Raw genomic sequence first — 13,552 nt, 5'->3', positions numbered from 1 at the left:
AGGCATGGGATGTCCCTGTACCCGCTCTGAAAAGCTTGCCTGATACGTGCCTGTTCTCTGAGAAAGATGCGCCTGTGATCACTTTCTTGCATTAGCTCTAAGTGTGTTCGGCTCGAGAAGGCCACGTGGTGATGCCAAGGTCTCCTGAAAGTCGCCCATGGGAGGCATAGACAACATAACCTTTAGCCAGTCTATGGAAAACACTCTGCTGGTTTCCGTCTGGCCAAAATGCCATTCTTAAATCACAAGCCTGCAGAGAGGCAGGAGCAGCCCCGGTACCAGAAGTGGGGTTTCATTAACTCAGGCTACATGGGAGCCTTAAGCCGTGCTCTGCTCACTGGGGGTGGGGGGGTGGGGAGAAAGGACAGGGACAAAAGGTCCTTCCTTTTTTTAAGAGTTTTGCAACTGGCACCCAACTGAGACTGTTAGACTTCTGAATGTTCAAATCACCATTGGCTTTTCTCACTGGCTTGTATGTCGGGGTCTCCTATCCTGGGCCCCATCTCTGCCACCAGCACCTGAGTTGGAGTCCCGTCCCCCAACGCCTCTCTCTTTCTCTTGGAGAAGGGGCTGAGAAAAGGTCCTTTTTGCTCTCTCGGAACCTCTAGCTCAGCAACTGCACTGTACGCCTGAATCATTCATGACGTGGTAATTCACTCAGCAGGTAAAAGGCAGGCAGCAGCTTGAATAGTTTATGAGCAGGCGCCAAAAGCCGGGGAGAATTCTTATCCCAAAGAGGATCTGGTGTTCGGCCAGCGTTTCTGCACCGATCCCTGGATAATGGCACTTTCTGCAAACTCCTAAAAGGAAAGGGAGTGCGCTCCCCAACTTCATACAACCACACTTGGAATCCTAGTGTACAGTTCTGGTTGCCTCACCCTAAAACGGGTACTGAAGAGTTGGGAAAGGTTCAGAAAGGGACAATTGAAATGATGAAGAGGATGGAGCCTCTCCCTGAGGAAGAAAGATTGCAGCCGATGGGACTTTTTAGTTTAGAGAGAAGGGAAGTAAGAGGCAACTTGATGGAAGTTTGTAGAATTATGCATGGTTTGGAGATAGAAAGAAGTTTTTCTCCCTCTCTCCTAATACTAGAACTTACTGAAGCTGAATGTTGGGAGATTCGGGACACATAAAAAGTAATTCTTAATGCAGCGCATAGTTGAACTATGGAACTCCCTGCCACATGAGGCAGTGATGGCCGCCAAACTAGATGGCTTTAAATGAAGACTAGACAAACTCTTGGACAAAAAAGCTGTTGATGGCTAAAAGCCAGGATGGCTATGCTCTGCCTCTCTGGTCAGAGGCAAGAATGCTTCTGTATGCCAGTTGCTGACAACCACAGCAGGGGCGAATGTTGCTCTTGTGCTTCAATCCTGCTAGTGGGTTTCCCGCAGGCATCTGCCTGGCCGTGGCAGGAGAAAAAGATGCTAGACTTGATGGGCCATTGGCCTGATCCAACAGCTTCTTCTAATGTCCTTATTGTCAACTTCCTTTTTTTTTTTAATAATATTTATTAAGAATTTCCAATTATAACAATATAAAAAAACAAAACATCCAAATTTAAGATCTTATTTTCCATAACATCTTTCCAGGACTTCCCCTCCCCTCCCCCTCTTGTATTCCAATTCTTACAAATAAATTCAGCAATTTATTATCCCAAATTTTAACCTTATTATCATTAGCCCAATTTAAAAATATTTTCCCATCTCCTAAGATCGACCTATTCCCTTCCGCGCGTTCCCCCCTTTAATATACATAATAGATTAAAATATAATAAAATAAAATATGATTTTGATTTTACAGCCTTTGGATTCCAAATCCCTCCCCCTTTTCCTGGTTGCGTTTCCCGTATTGATCAACATCTGATGTCTTCCTGGAGTTCCCACATTTATTTAAACCATAGTCCTTTACCAGTCTTCTTTAATTTTAAATGTCCAATCTTGGAAGGAGTCTATCTCAAAAAGGCCCATTTTTTCCATCCAGATTTTTATATACTTGGGAGTAAAACTCCAATTTTATTTCTTAAACCTTTCAAATCTGGATTTCCCAAATGTTCCCACTTCCAACTTTGTCCAATTCTTATTATTCTTGTTGTTCTTGTTGGTCTCTCTCCTCTTTCTTTTCCTGTTTTCCTGCACAAATGTTCTAATTCCAAAAGCTTCTAAATTCCGCTGCAGAGGCTCTGTTATTCAGGAACGAAACATGATGCCAAGTCCCTTCCATTTTCAATAGATAAGTCTATTGTCTACTTTAGTGTGTAAACCTCTGTAGTCAAAATAATGTTCCATTTCTGCAGTTTCCCAGGAGATAAAAAGTTCTGTCAAATTCGATGCCAACAACTTGTAATATCCCTCGGCTCCTCTAGGTGGATTATAATAACTCAGTTCCCTTCCAGATCACGTCCACCAGTCAAAGTAACTTTATTATTCCTTGTTTTAAACATTTTGTATCCAATTTGTAGCAAATATAACCGGCAAAGTCCTCGTAACATAGTTCTCATTATTGTTCTTCTGCTTTGACAGCTCTTTGACAGCTGTCAAAACCTCTCCTTGTCTTCTCCCGGCGCTCTCACTAAGACGCTCCCAGGTTCCGGGGGGGGGGGTTGCTTTTTGAATAAATTCCACTTTTCTCCTCCAGCTCAATCTTATAATTTTCCATCGCGAAATTTCATAACTTTATCAAAATAAGGTTGCGCTCAATCTTAGATGTTAAGTCCTTTACTTTAGCTCCTCTACAACAGGGGGGGGGGGCTGACTTCCTTTTTATACCTCCCCCGCTCGTTCCGAATTCTTTAAAAAATTTCTCGCTTTTTTAATCCAAGTTCCGATTACTCACGGGTTATGCTTTTAAGTCCAAATTTCCAATGGAAGAAGTCAGCGCTCTCCGTCGAATGGCATGCGGCTTCGCTCGGCAGGGGAAGCGGAGGACTCAAAGCACACCCCCCCCTGTCACCCGTTCCGTAGCCTTTAAAAAGGCTCCTTCGCGGGTCGGGGGGGCTCAAAAGGTGCCAGCCGAGTCACCATGTCCATGGGTTTTAGCGCCCATGGTTTTTAAGGGTCCCCGCGTCGCCGGCGCGGCAGGACCGAGCCCCTACCGAGCAGGCTCCCTCCGGAGCTCGGAGGGAGTCCGCCATTCGGCGATGGCGCCAACCCGGAAGTCCCCTTATTGTCAACTTCCAGTCATCTAGCTGCAGCTCAGTGGCAAAGTACTTGCTGTGCATTCAGAAGGTCCCAAGTTCATTCTCCAGGTCAGGCTTTAAGTGACTCGCAACTGAAAATCACTGCCAACCACTAAGTTAGATGTAGAAGAAGAGTTTGGATTTGATATCCCGCTTTATCACTACCCGAAGGAGTCTCAAAGCGGCTAACATTCTCCTTTCCCTTCCTCCCCCACAACAAACACTCTGTGAGGTGAATGAGGCTGAGAGACTTCAGAGAAGTGTGACTGGCCCAAGGTCACCCAGAAGCTGCATGTGGAGGAGCAGGGAAGCGAACCCAGTTCACCAGATTACGAGTCTACTGCTCTTAACTACTACACCACACTGGCTCTCCTCTGTATGGGACAGCTTCCTGTGTTCCTACATAGAAAAGCCATGTCTCAGAGGTGGAGGACATCTGCATTATATGCAGGAGGTCCTAGGTTCACAACCCTGATATTTCCAGTTAGGGTTGAGAAGATCCTCTGGGGATCTGCTGCTAGTCAGTGTGGACAGTATTGAGCTGGCTGGATCAGTGACTCGGTATAAGGCAACTTCTTATGTTTCTCTCTTTTTTTCATGAGCTGGTTTGGTTATTGCTGGACTCTTCCTTTCCTCTTTCTGACTTTTCCGTTTCCTGTTCCCAAGTCGAGCACTCCCTGCATCTCTCGCTCCTGCAGTCTTTTTACTTGTGAGTGCCTGGTTCCTTGTGCTGCACCTGAGAGTGGCCAGCGCTGTTCCTTGAAGCACCCCCAACCCCTCCTCTCCCCAATAATCTGACAGATTGGTTGTGTTTGTGTAGAAGTGGCTGTTCTGACAGGGTCGTGCATGGCTGATCTTTCGCGGCCATCCCTGCATACCAAGTGGCTTGGAGCAAACCTGACGCCAGCTCTCCTTGAGATAATTATGGGCTGGTGGTGGTGGTTGGTTTTTTTAAAAATCAAATTACTTCTTTACATAGAAGCCAGGGCTTGGAGAGCCTGTGTGATCTGAAGGCAAAGCTCAGGCAAGGGGGATGCAGCACATTCTTACAAATAATTGCAAAATATATAGTGCAATCCTGGAGGTGTCTACGCAGAAGTAAGTGCCTTTGCCTGCTGTGGGGCTTACTCCCCAGTAAGTAAGCATAGGATTGCAGTCTTCATGACAGAGCGATGGCCTCTTTGGATGTAGGGCTTAGATGTTTCAAAGGGTGGGATGTTAAATTGCTCCCACTGAAAATGGCAGGCCTGTGTTTTTATTGATTTATTGATTTATTAAATTTCTATCCCCCCAGCCTTCCTCCCTAAAGGTGTACAGGGTACAGTACAACAGAAACAAAATAAAACATACTTTATAACAATTTAAAACCATCTCAAAATGGTTTAGAGCATCTGTAGGGAAAATTAAAAGCAATCGCATCCCCTCAGTTCTTTTTATTTAATTTCACGGCTGCCGTGCCCATGGAAGCAGGAATGCTTTTCCACTACTCCTCAAAGCCAGTAGTGAGGGAGACAGACGAGCCTTTCAAGAGGATGTCCTGCAAATGGGAAGCACCACTGAGAAGACCCTACCATACTGAACACCAGCCAGGCAGCAGCCAGAGGCAGCCCCCAGCCAAGGGGGCCTCCCCTGTGTTGACTTCTGCACCGCTCTGCCCCATAACATTTGGGGCCACTGATCATGTGCTCTGACATCCCATTCTCCATTTCTTTGTGCCCTTCCCTTCTCTGCTGCATCCTTGGCAGCAGCTGGTGAGGAAAGGGAGGGTTTGGTCATGTCAGGGTGCAAGGTGAGTAACCCTAGGTGTTATGGGGGAAAGTGACTCAGCCCAGGGATGCTAACTTTTGGCACCATTCCTTGATGTCACAAGATTTAAATGCCTCTTAATCAACAAAAACCCCTAGGTGCCAACCAACCTGGTGCCCTCCTTATTTTTTTTATACTTTTACACTATAACCTCCACCCACCCACATAAGGCAGAAGACATGAAGACCCGTCTAAGAGCTTTGGACTACAGATCCCTTCTGCCTGTGCTGGCAGGGGCTGATGGGAGTTGTAGTCCAAAGCATCAGGAGGGCACCAGGTTGGGGAATCCTCTTGTATGGAATTTCATGTAGTTGCACCCCAAGAGGTATCTTTGACCTCATCTAAAGTTGCAAACATGAAAATGCTTCCCCCACCCCCACCCCCATTTCCACAACAAATGCTGGTCAAACGCCTGAAGGTTAGAGGTGGATCTTGAAGGCAGAAGTTTCTGAAGCCCTCTCATTAATTTCAGTGGGTTTACTCTGAGTAGAGCTTAGTTGGAGATATCCCTAGATTTTCTTCTGTCTTTGCAAGGGGTTGGTGTTTTTTTAATTGCTCAGCTATATAATTAGTGGGGCTGCAAGCTGTAATCAGTTTAATGGGCAGATTAATCAACTCATGTGTTAGTTGTTTAATCAGAAGGGGCCAATTTTAATGGGCAAGGGCAAACTCTTATTAGTGGGGGCTGAATGTCAAAGGCACACTTCTAATTACAAAGCCACCAGAAAGAAAGAAAAAGCCCAACAGTCCTGACCTGATAGTACTGAGTGATGGCTTTTTATTAATTTGTAAATTATCTCCCCAAAGGCAGCGATATGCAGACTTATTGATTTATATGAAGTGGCCTAGATCCCTCTTTCCTTTATGAAACGATTCCAAAGTGGCTCCTGTGATAAAATGAAATGCAATGCATTCAAAAGAAATCCAATATAACATGACTAAAGAAACCAAATTCCGACAAGAAAGCATCAATCACGGAGGCAACAGTGCTAAAATAATGAAATCTGGGAGGGAAATCCATCAACTAAAGACAGCTACATCTTGGCCAAAATTCCAGAAGGAATGTGGGGGGGGGGGCTCTTTGAAATCATACTCAGAGTAAACCTATTGAAGCCCATGGGATTAAGCTTGTTATAATCACCAAATGCCATGCCTCTTCTGGTTCTGGGAGACAAGCGGGATGGGGAGCTTGTCGCAGCAGGAGGGAGAGCCATGCATCCCTCTTCACAATGCACGGCCCATCTCTGCCTCTTGGTCTTCCTCCCCTTCTGCTTCTGCTTCTATCTCTGGAATGCCCTCTGCCACAGACTCTCCCCACTCACTACTGTTACCTCTTCAGCTTCCAACACCTTCTTCTCCCAGTCTGCCCTCTCTTCTCCCTCTGACCACTCATAGTTGTCCCACCACTGCTCCCCAGGCTCTCAGCCTTCTTCCCTCGGGGCTTCCGCAGCTGGTTCCTCCCAACCAACCAGTCCATGACAGGCTTGCTGCTTGCTGGACCAATCAATACAATTAAGAGTTTGCAGCTTGCGTGGGGTGCAGCTGGCGAGTGAAAGTGTTTATTTCTGGATGGAGCTGCATAACGCTTTGAGGAACAAGGGTCAGTGGTCACATCTCATCCGTACAAATGGCAAAAGCTGAATTACATTCTGTGGGAAAGCAGAAACATGCTCGCGCACACCCCAGGGGTCCAGTTCTTTTAAATATGCACTGCAGCACCCCATCAAGGTCATTTCAGGCGCTGGCGCTGGAGCTGCAGCTGTCATTGTGAGCTTGCAGCCCTCACATTCTGCATCTCAGATGGTCCTAGAAATCTCAGCAGTTTCCAGGAGTTTGGTTAAGGATCAACAGCTGAAGCCCTGGTAGCTAAATGCTTCACTTCATCTCTGAATACCAGGTACTGTTGGGGGGGGTGTATCACGGTGTTCCCAGACTCTTTCAGGGAGCCCCCTTGGTTCCATAAACTCATCCCCAACATTATTCAGAACAGTGGTTTGCATGACCCACTAAAGAAGATAATAACCCAATAAAATTCAAAAGTGACAATTAATTGTAAGGTAAAGGTAAAGGGACCCCTGACCATTAGGTCCAGTCATGACCGACTCTGGGGTTGTGGCGCTCATCTCGCTTTATTGGCCGAGGCTCTGTGGCTTAACCCACAGCACCACCCGCTTCCCTGACAATTAATTGTACACTTATTCAAAATACCGCTAAAACCATTTCGTTTAACTAATTCAACAAGACTGATGTACTTGATCCAGTGATGCCAACTTTTCAAAGTTTGATAGTCATTTACAGTGCCCCAGCCCACCCCCTTGCCTCTTAGCTGCCCCCTAAGTAATCCTGCCTCCCACTTTGAGAACCACTGATGGTGGATCTTGTTGGAATACCTAACCATCATGCCAGCCTCCCCCAGCCTCATGCTGTTGAGATGTCTTGAACGACAACTCCCATCAGCCCCAGTCAAGATGACGGCACCGTAGTAATCCAAAACACCTGGGAGCTGTACTTCCCAGAACATCTGGGCAACACCAGGTTGGTGAAGGCTATGTTGCAAGTGCAGAAAGCCTTTCCTAGTACAGTCCTCATTCTGAAACAGGGAGGAGGAGGAGAGACACAGCCCTCATCCTTTACCGCCAGTGTTTTCAGGCGCCCTGCCTGATGTCTCTGCTGCACCAGGTGCTTCTGAAGCTAATAGGCAGTGACAAGTGTATTTTCAAAGGTTTAGCTGCACGTCCAGGAGCAGGCTGAGCTGGCAGGCGTGTGAGGCTTACAGAAGCAGGTAGAGTTTCCTGCCACACTGCTGCCTGGCCTAGGCTTGCCTTTTTCCTCTTCTGTTTCGGATGCGAAAGCCAGTTCCAAGACATGACTGAGGATGGCTCCATTTTTGGAGCATAGGACCCTAGGAAGCTGCCTTATACTGAATCAGACCATTGGTCCATCCAGTGGTGCTGCGTCCTTTGCCAGCACACTGGGTGAGAGAGGGGGCGAGGCGTGAAGGGTTCACAAGACTGCACTTCACTGCACTGCCTGCCCATGCAGCGAGGAGCCCGGCTGGCTGATTCTTAAATTTTATACGTCACTAGAATGTAGAAAAACCTCAAGATGGTTTACAAAAAAAGACAAAACCATAAGAAGAATTAACAATAAGGTAAAACTTGCAGGAAGGCAAAATAACAACAGACTGAGAACAGATTAAAAATCACATCAACTTTTGAAACATCTGGGTAGGCTTGTCTAAACAAGAATGTTTGTAGCAGGCACCAGAACAAGCACAGCGAAAGTGCTTGCCTGGTGTCAATAGGCAGGGAGTTCCAAAGTGTAGATGCTGTCCTATTAAAAAAACCATATGGACAATAGGTTGGAGGGGATTGGCCTAAAGAATCTTATAGGATGATCATTTATTATGGCCAGTAAATAACCATTCTGCATTTCATTTCCCACTCCCCAAGCCCGACCTACAAATGCTTGTCCACAGAAACACTTGCCCATTTTGCTGCTAGGTAAACCTTTTTCAGGTCAGCTAGTTTGGTGAACCTCCAAGGCAGTAAGCAAACATAAAGAGCCACCATGAATACCTCTTGGAAGTGATTCCCCATGTTCAGATTTGATCCATGGATGGTGCTGCTAAGTAGGTGCATTCCGTCTGCCTTAAGGGGGTTGATTCCTACAATGCAGGCAATTGAGCTAGATGACCCTTGGGGTCCCTTCCAACTCTACAGTTCTGTGATTCTATGATTATGATGAGTATCACACACACACACACACACACACACACACACATGCCTGCATGGAAGCAAGGGCTCCTGGGAACAGCGCGGGGGCACATGAGCTGTTCAATCATTTTGATTTCCGAATGTCATTCTCTGTGAGACTTGCTGCTGTCAGGTCGGGTTAGAGGAGACGAATGTCTTTGAAGCTGTCTTCTGGGACGTGAATCATGTGGAAAAGAAGTTCTCTGCAGTTGCAGACTTGTGGCTTGTGGAGAAGGCGCTTGAAGCAGCTTTCAAAAATGTCCAAGGCTTAATAACCCCCCCCCAAAAAAATAGCTGCTTAAAGAAAAACACAGACATCCAGGCAGGCAGCTAGCTACCTTTTACAGCTGTTCTGCACATCCAGCTCTTAGAGACCCTGTGCATGTTTCATGGGAAGATAAGCTTCAGTGCACGTGCTGATAAAACTCCTCCTCTTGCAGCTGTGAGCTGCAGACTCCGCTATCCAAAATGAAAATGGCAAGAGCAACCTTGCACCTTCGTTACAGGATTGCTGTTTGGCTCCTGCACTCAAAGGGGGGGGATAAAGAGGGGCTCTTGCTCCTTCCCCAAACATGCTTTGCTTTCCCACCGGCCCCTGAGTAAGAGTGACACTTGTCACACTATAGAACGCTGCAGAATCTCCAAAGCGTTTCCCTGACATGGTTTTAGAGATTTTCCCGATAACACTCTTTGGTAGATCATTATTGAAGAGGGAAGAAGTGCAGGCTGAGAGCTTGCCCAGCTTGGGGAAAGGCCATTAGTAGGGCACCCGTGTTGTAAACCCAAACCACAGTTGCAGAGCTGGAGGAAAGCTTGTGGGAGTTTGTGAGACGTGGGAGGATCCAAAAGACACCAGAATGGCCAGTTCTGATGCTTTTATTGAAGAAAGGCATTGGCTTACAGCACAGCAGCCTGTCAGTTCCCCTTGGCCCAGCTCAAAGCCTTCCATGGGACGGGCTCCACAGCAAGGAGATGGCCAGGCTGCAGGTGGCCGGTACCCAAAACATTACAGATAGTTCCTCTTCTGGGCTCGGAGCCCAACATCCCAGTTCCCATGGATAAGGGTACCATCAAAGCAAGCCAATTAGCATATCAAAGCAGGCATATCTAAACATGTATTAGCCCAGAACCACAGCAGCTTTTGATTAATGAAAGGGTTATCTTGAGTGCCAACATGGCGTAAGCACAGCTTCTGGAGCAGTTCACCTTCAATACAGCACAACCTGCTTTGCATGCAGAACATCGCAGGTTCAAACCCCAATGGCATCTACAGGAAGGGCTTAGGAAGAGTCCCTGCCTCAAACCCTGGAAACCCACTGCCAGCCAGTGTAGACAACACTGGGCTAGATGGACCATTGGTTTGACTTTGTATATGGTATCTTCCCGTGTTCCTAATTGGGGCATGATTGAGATTTGAACCAGGGCTTGCCTAGGAACCTATCTAAGGAGAGACCTCCCCTGAAAAGGCCCCTCTCCTTTTATTTATTTCAGCAGGACCAGATGTCTAGAAGTTAGCAGCCCCCACTGGCCTTAGGAAATTAGGTTCTCCTTGTGGCAGGGGGCATATACAGGTCTCAGGCTATCTGTGCTTCCAGAAACCACAAGCCAAAACACAGCATATCTGCTCTTCTCATATTTTCGATAGGCCTCTTTGGGGTTGCGAATTAGCTCTTGGATTTTCCAGGCATAGGGCTCTATCCAACACTCTCTGTCCTCTAGTGCAAAGTGAGTTTTAATGTTGCACAACAGATGAATCCGACACCATACCTGCGCTAACAGAAACTGATTGCACCATGGATTTCGCAATCCATTGTGCCACAAAGTTGCCAGCAACCTGCTTATGCGTTATCTCGTGCAACAACATTTCACTGGTGCAAAACCAGTGGAACAAGTATAGCGCTAAGTGACTTTAACCTAGCACTAAGATTGGATACAGCTGCAGGTTCTAAAAGAATCCAACCTTTCCTAAGATTCCAAAAGAATCTAAGGGACTTCCTTGGAAGGTGTTGGACTCTCCTTCATTGGAGGTTTTTAAGCAGAAGTTGGGTGGTCATCTGTCAGGAATTATTTAGCTGCAATTCCTGCGTGGCAGGGGGTTGGATTAGATGACCCTTGGGTACCTTCCAGCTGTAGCCCATGGTAAATGTCTCTGTTGAAATCAGACCTCAGTCAACACTACCTCCAATGGTTATGGGGAGGGACTGTATTTCACTGGTGGACAAAATAATTATGCTTTTCATGGGAAAGGTTGTGAGTTCAATCTCTGGTTATGGCCAGTTAGAGAGAGAGAGAGAGAGAGAGAGAGAGAGAGAGAGAGAATATGAGAAGACCTTTTTTGCCCATGACACTGGAGGGCCAATACCCCTCAGAGATGGCAGTAATCTGTTTGATGGGCAAATATTGGAACCTGGTATGAGGCCACTTTCTGGGTTCCAGTGGACTCAGCATGATGGGGACAGCTTTCTGCTTGGATCTCTGGAAAGGAAGGTTGGTGGTGGGGCACCTTTTGCTGAAAGATCATGCGGTGGTCGTGGGATTTGGGGAAGGAATACGTGGACCCCAGAGTAGCCTCCTTTCCCCGCTACAAGCTCCCAGTTGTGAGAAGCTGAAGAGGCTTGACAGTTTGCAAGTGTTTGCCTTGAATAATTAATTTTTTTTAAGAGCCTGCTGTTACGTTTATTAAAAATGCAAATTGTTTTTCTTAGCAAATGAAAGTTAAATACCATGCAGGGGGTAAAAAAACAGCGGTGAAAAAAGCTACTGCCTGGGATGAGTGGCTACTTTTTAAAAACTGTGTGTGTGTGCGTGAAGGAGGGATGTACGGTACTTCTAAGCGCCTCCATTTCCTCTGAGGGCATCACGCCAAGAGAGCAAGGCTTAGATGGTCCGTTTGATATGAACAACAGTTCAGTCACCATTAAAGGGAAGCCATTAATGCTGACGCTGACAGGCCCTTTGATTGGCAGAGTCAAATCCCATAGAAGATGTTCTTGTGTTCCCTTAAAAGCATCCTCTCTGAGCTTGCAATGTATGAGCTAGACACTTAAAGGTCCTCTTTTCAGAGCTGATAGATCGCAACCCAAACAGCCCAGTAGGCACAGGCAAAGGCTTGGATTATAGGGATTTGGGTGGGGGGCAGGGAGATAATTTTTTCCTGTTCTCTTGTTACTTTGGATGTACTCAATTTGCAATTGCCGGCCGGTGAACAAACTGAAGCACATGGCTATCCTTGGAACTCCACACTGCTCTGAATTTTATGGTGCGGTTCTCTAAAAATGCATATCCTGGTGACAATAATGTTCAAAACTACCTTGTGTTGGGAAAATTGGTTGCAAAAATAAATAAATGCTTGCATTAGACAGAATCACGTGCAAAAATGCGCACTCTCGGGGAAATGCAAACAAATTTTCATGCAGATTTCTTTTGGGGGGATGGAGGAAATCACAAATTAATGGGAAAAACTTGGGAAACAGAGGGAAACTGAAACTATGCTGGAATTCTTCTTTAATCATTGGTTCTTACAAATAATGGCCCTCAGCCACCAAAACTTGATTTGTCTCAAAATGGGTGTGCCGTAAGTGTTTTCATGAAATGAAATCTTGAGAACTTGCATAAGTGGTGCTACTCAACGAAATGACTCAGCAGATGCACCAAGCTATCACTGTAATGACTGGTTGATCAAACTCTTCCTCCGAGGAACCCAGCCTCAAAGTAGACATTATAGCGTCTGCACTTGCGATCTGCTGTGGGGGCGAGGGGATCGCACAACTGCAGTCACACCTGGCTTGCTATCTCGACCAGTTTGGTCCTCCCTGCCATGTGTGACATTGTCCTTTCCTTGGTTTCCTTCCCTTCCAGAAGCAGCCATTCATGTGAGGTGGGGTGGGGGAAGAGCCTGGAAAATATGCAAAATGAGGGCTTATGACTCAATGTTACAGTTGGAAGAGAAGAGGGGTAAACAGACAGGTGTGTCACAGTGCCTAGTTTGGACTCCTTGGTAATTGAAATACTGTTGTTCTCACAGCAGATTTCCTGGCCTTGCTGAGGGGAGATTGGGGTGAACCTATGTGCCCGGAAGTGGGCAGTGGTTCTCAGTAGTGGTATCCCCTTGGTGCCTTGTCAGATTGAGCAGCCGGTTTTTAAAAAGGTAAAGGTAAAGGGACCCCTGACCATTAGGTCCAGTCGTGGCCGACTCTGGGGTTGCGGTGCTCATCTCGCTTTATTGGCTGAGGGAGCCGGCATACAGCTTCCGGGTCATGTGGCCAGCATGACTAAGCTGCTTTTGGCAAACCAGAGCAGTGCACGGAAACGCCGTTTACCTTCCCACTGGAGTGGTACTCACTTATCTACTTGCACTTCGTGCTTTCGAACTGCTAGGTTGGCAGGAGCAGGGACCGAACAACAGGAGTTCACCCCGTCACAGGGATTCAAACCACCGACCTTCTGATTGGGCTTAAAATGGAGCGGGGGCACAGGTCCCCGGAAGCATGTTGCTGAAATTCCAGTCTCTCTTTTTTTTGCAAGAGGGTGCAGTCTGGGGACACCTGAGGCTGCAGCCTGGCTGAAGCTAAGCGGGTGTGAACCTGATCTGTCCCTTGGATGGGAGACGATGGAGAACTCTGTGCAGGAGCAGGATATACAAGTATAATGTGTTTGTTTTTCCAAAAGAGAGATGCCACCCCGCACACACACACCTTTCCATGCATGTGGCACATTCTGGGACAGGTACGGTATTGCATGCGGCTGGTGGAGTTCTGCAAGTAATTGCCCTGTCATCTCATCCTTCTCCTACAATTACTTGCCGGGTGGCTGG

The 13,552-nt window shown here is 46.9% G+C and overlaps 1 protein-coding gene across 2 annotated transcripts in view; it reads left to right on the top strand.

Annotated features, from left to right (window-relative positions):
* PRKCB (protein kinase C beta) overlaps window positions 1–13,552 on the top strand; it is a 186,593-nt gene that overhangs the window by 162,240 nt on the left and 10,801 nt on the right. The window lies entirely within an intron of this gene.

The sequence above is a fragment of the Podarcis erhardii genome, assembly GCF_964252035.2.
Source record: "Podarcis erhardii genome assembly, chromosome: 14".
Taxonomy (NCBI): Eukaryota; Metazoa; Chordata; class Lepidosauria; order Squamata; family Lacertidae; genus Podarcis; species Podarcis erhardii.
This window is presented reverse-complemented; position numbering and strand designations above follow the sequence as displayed.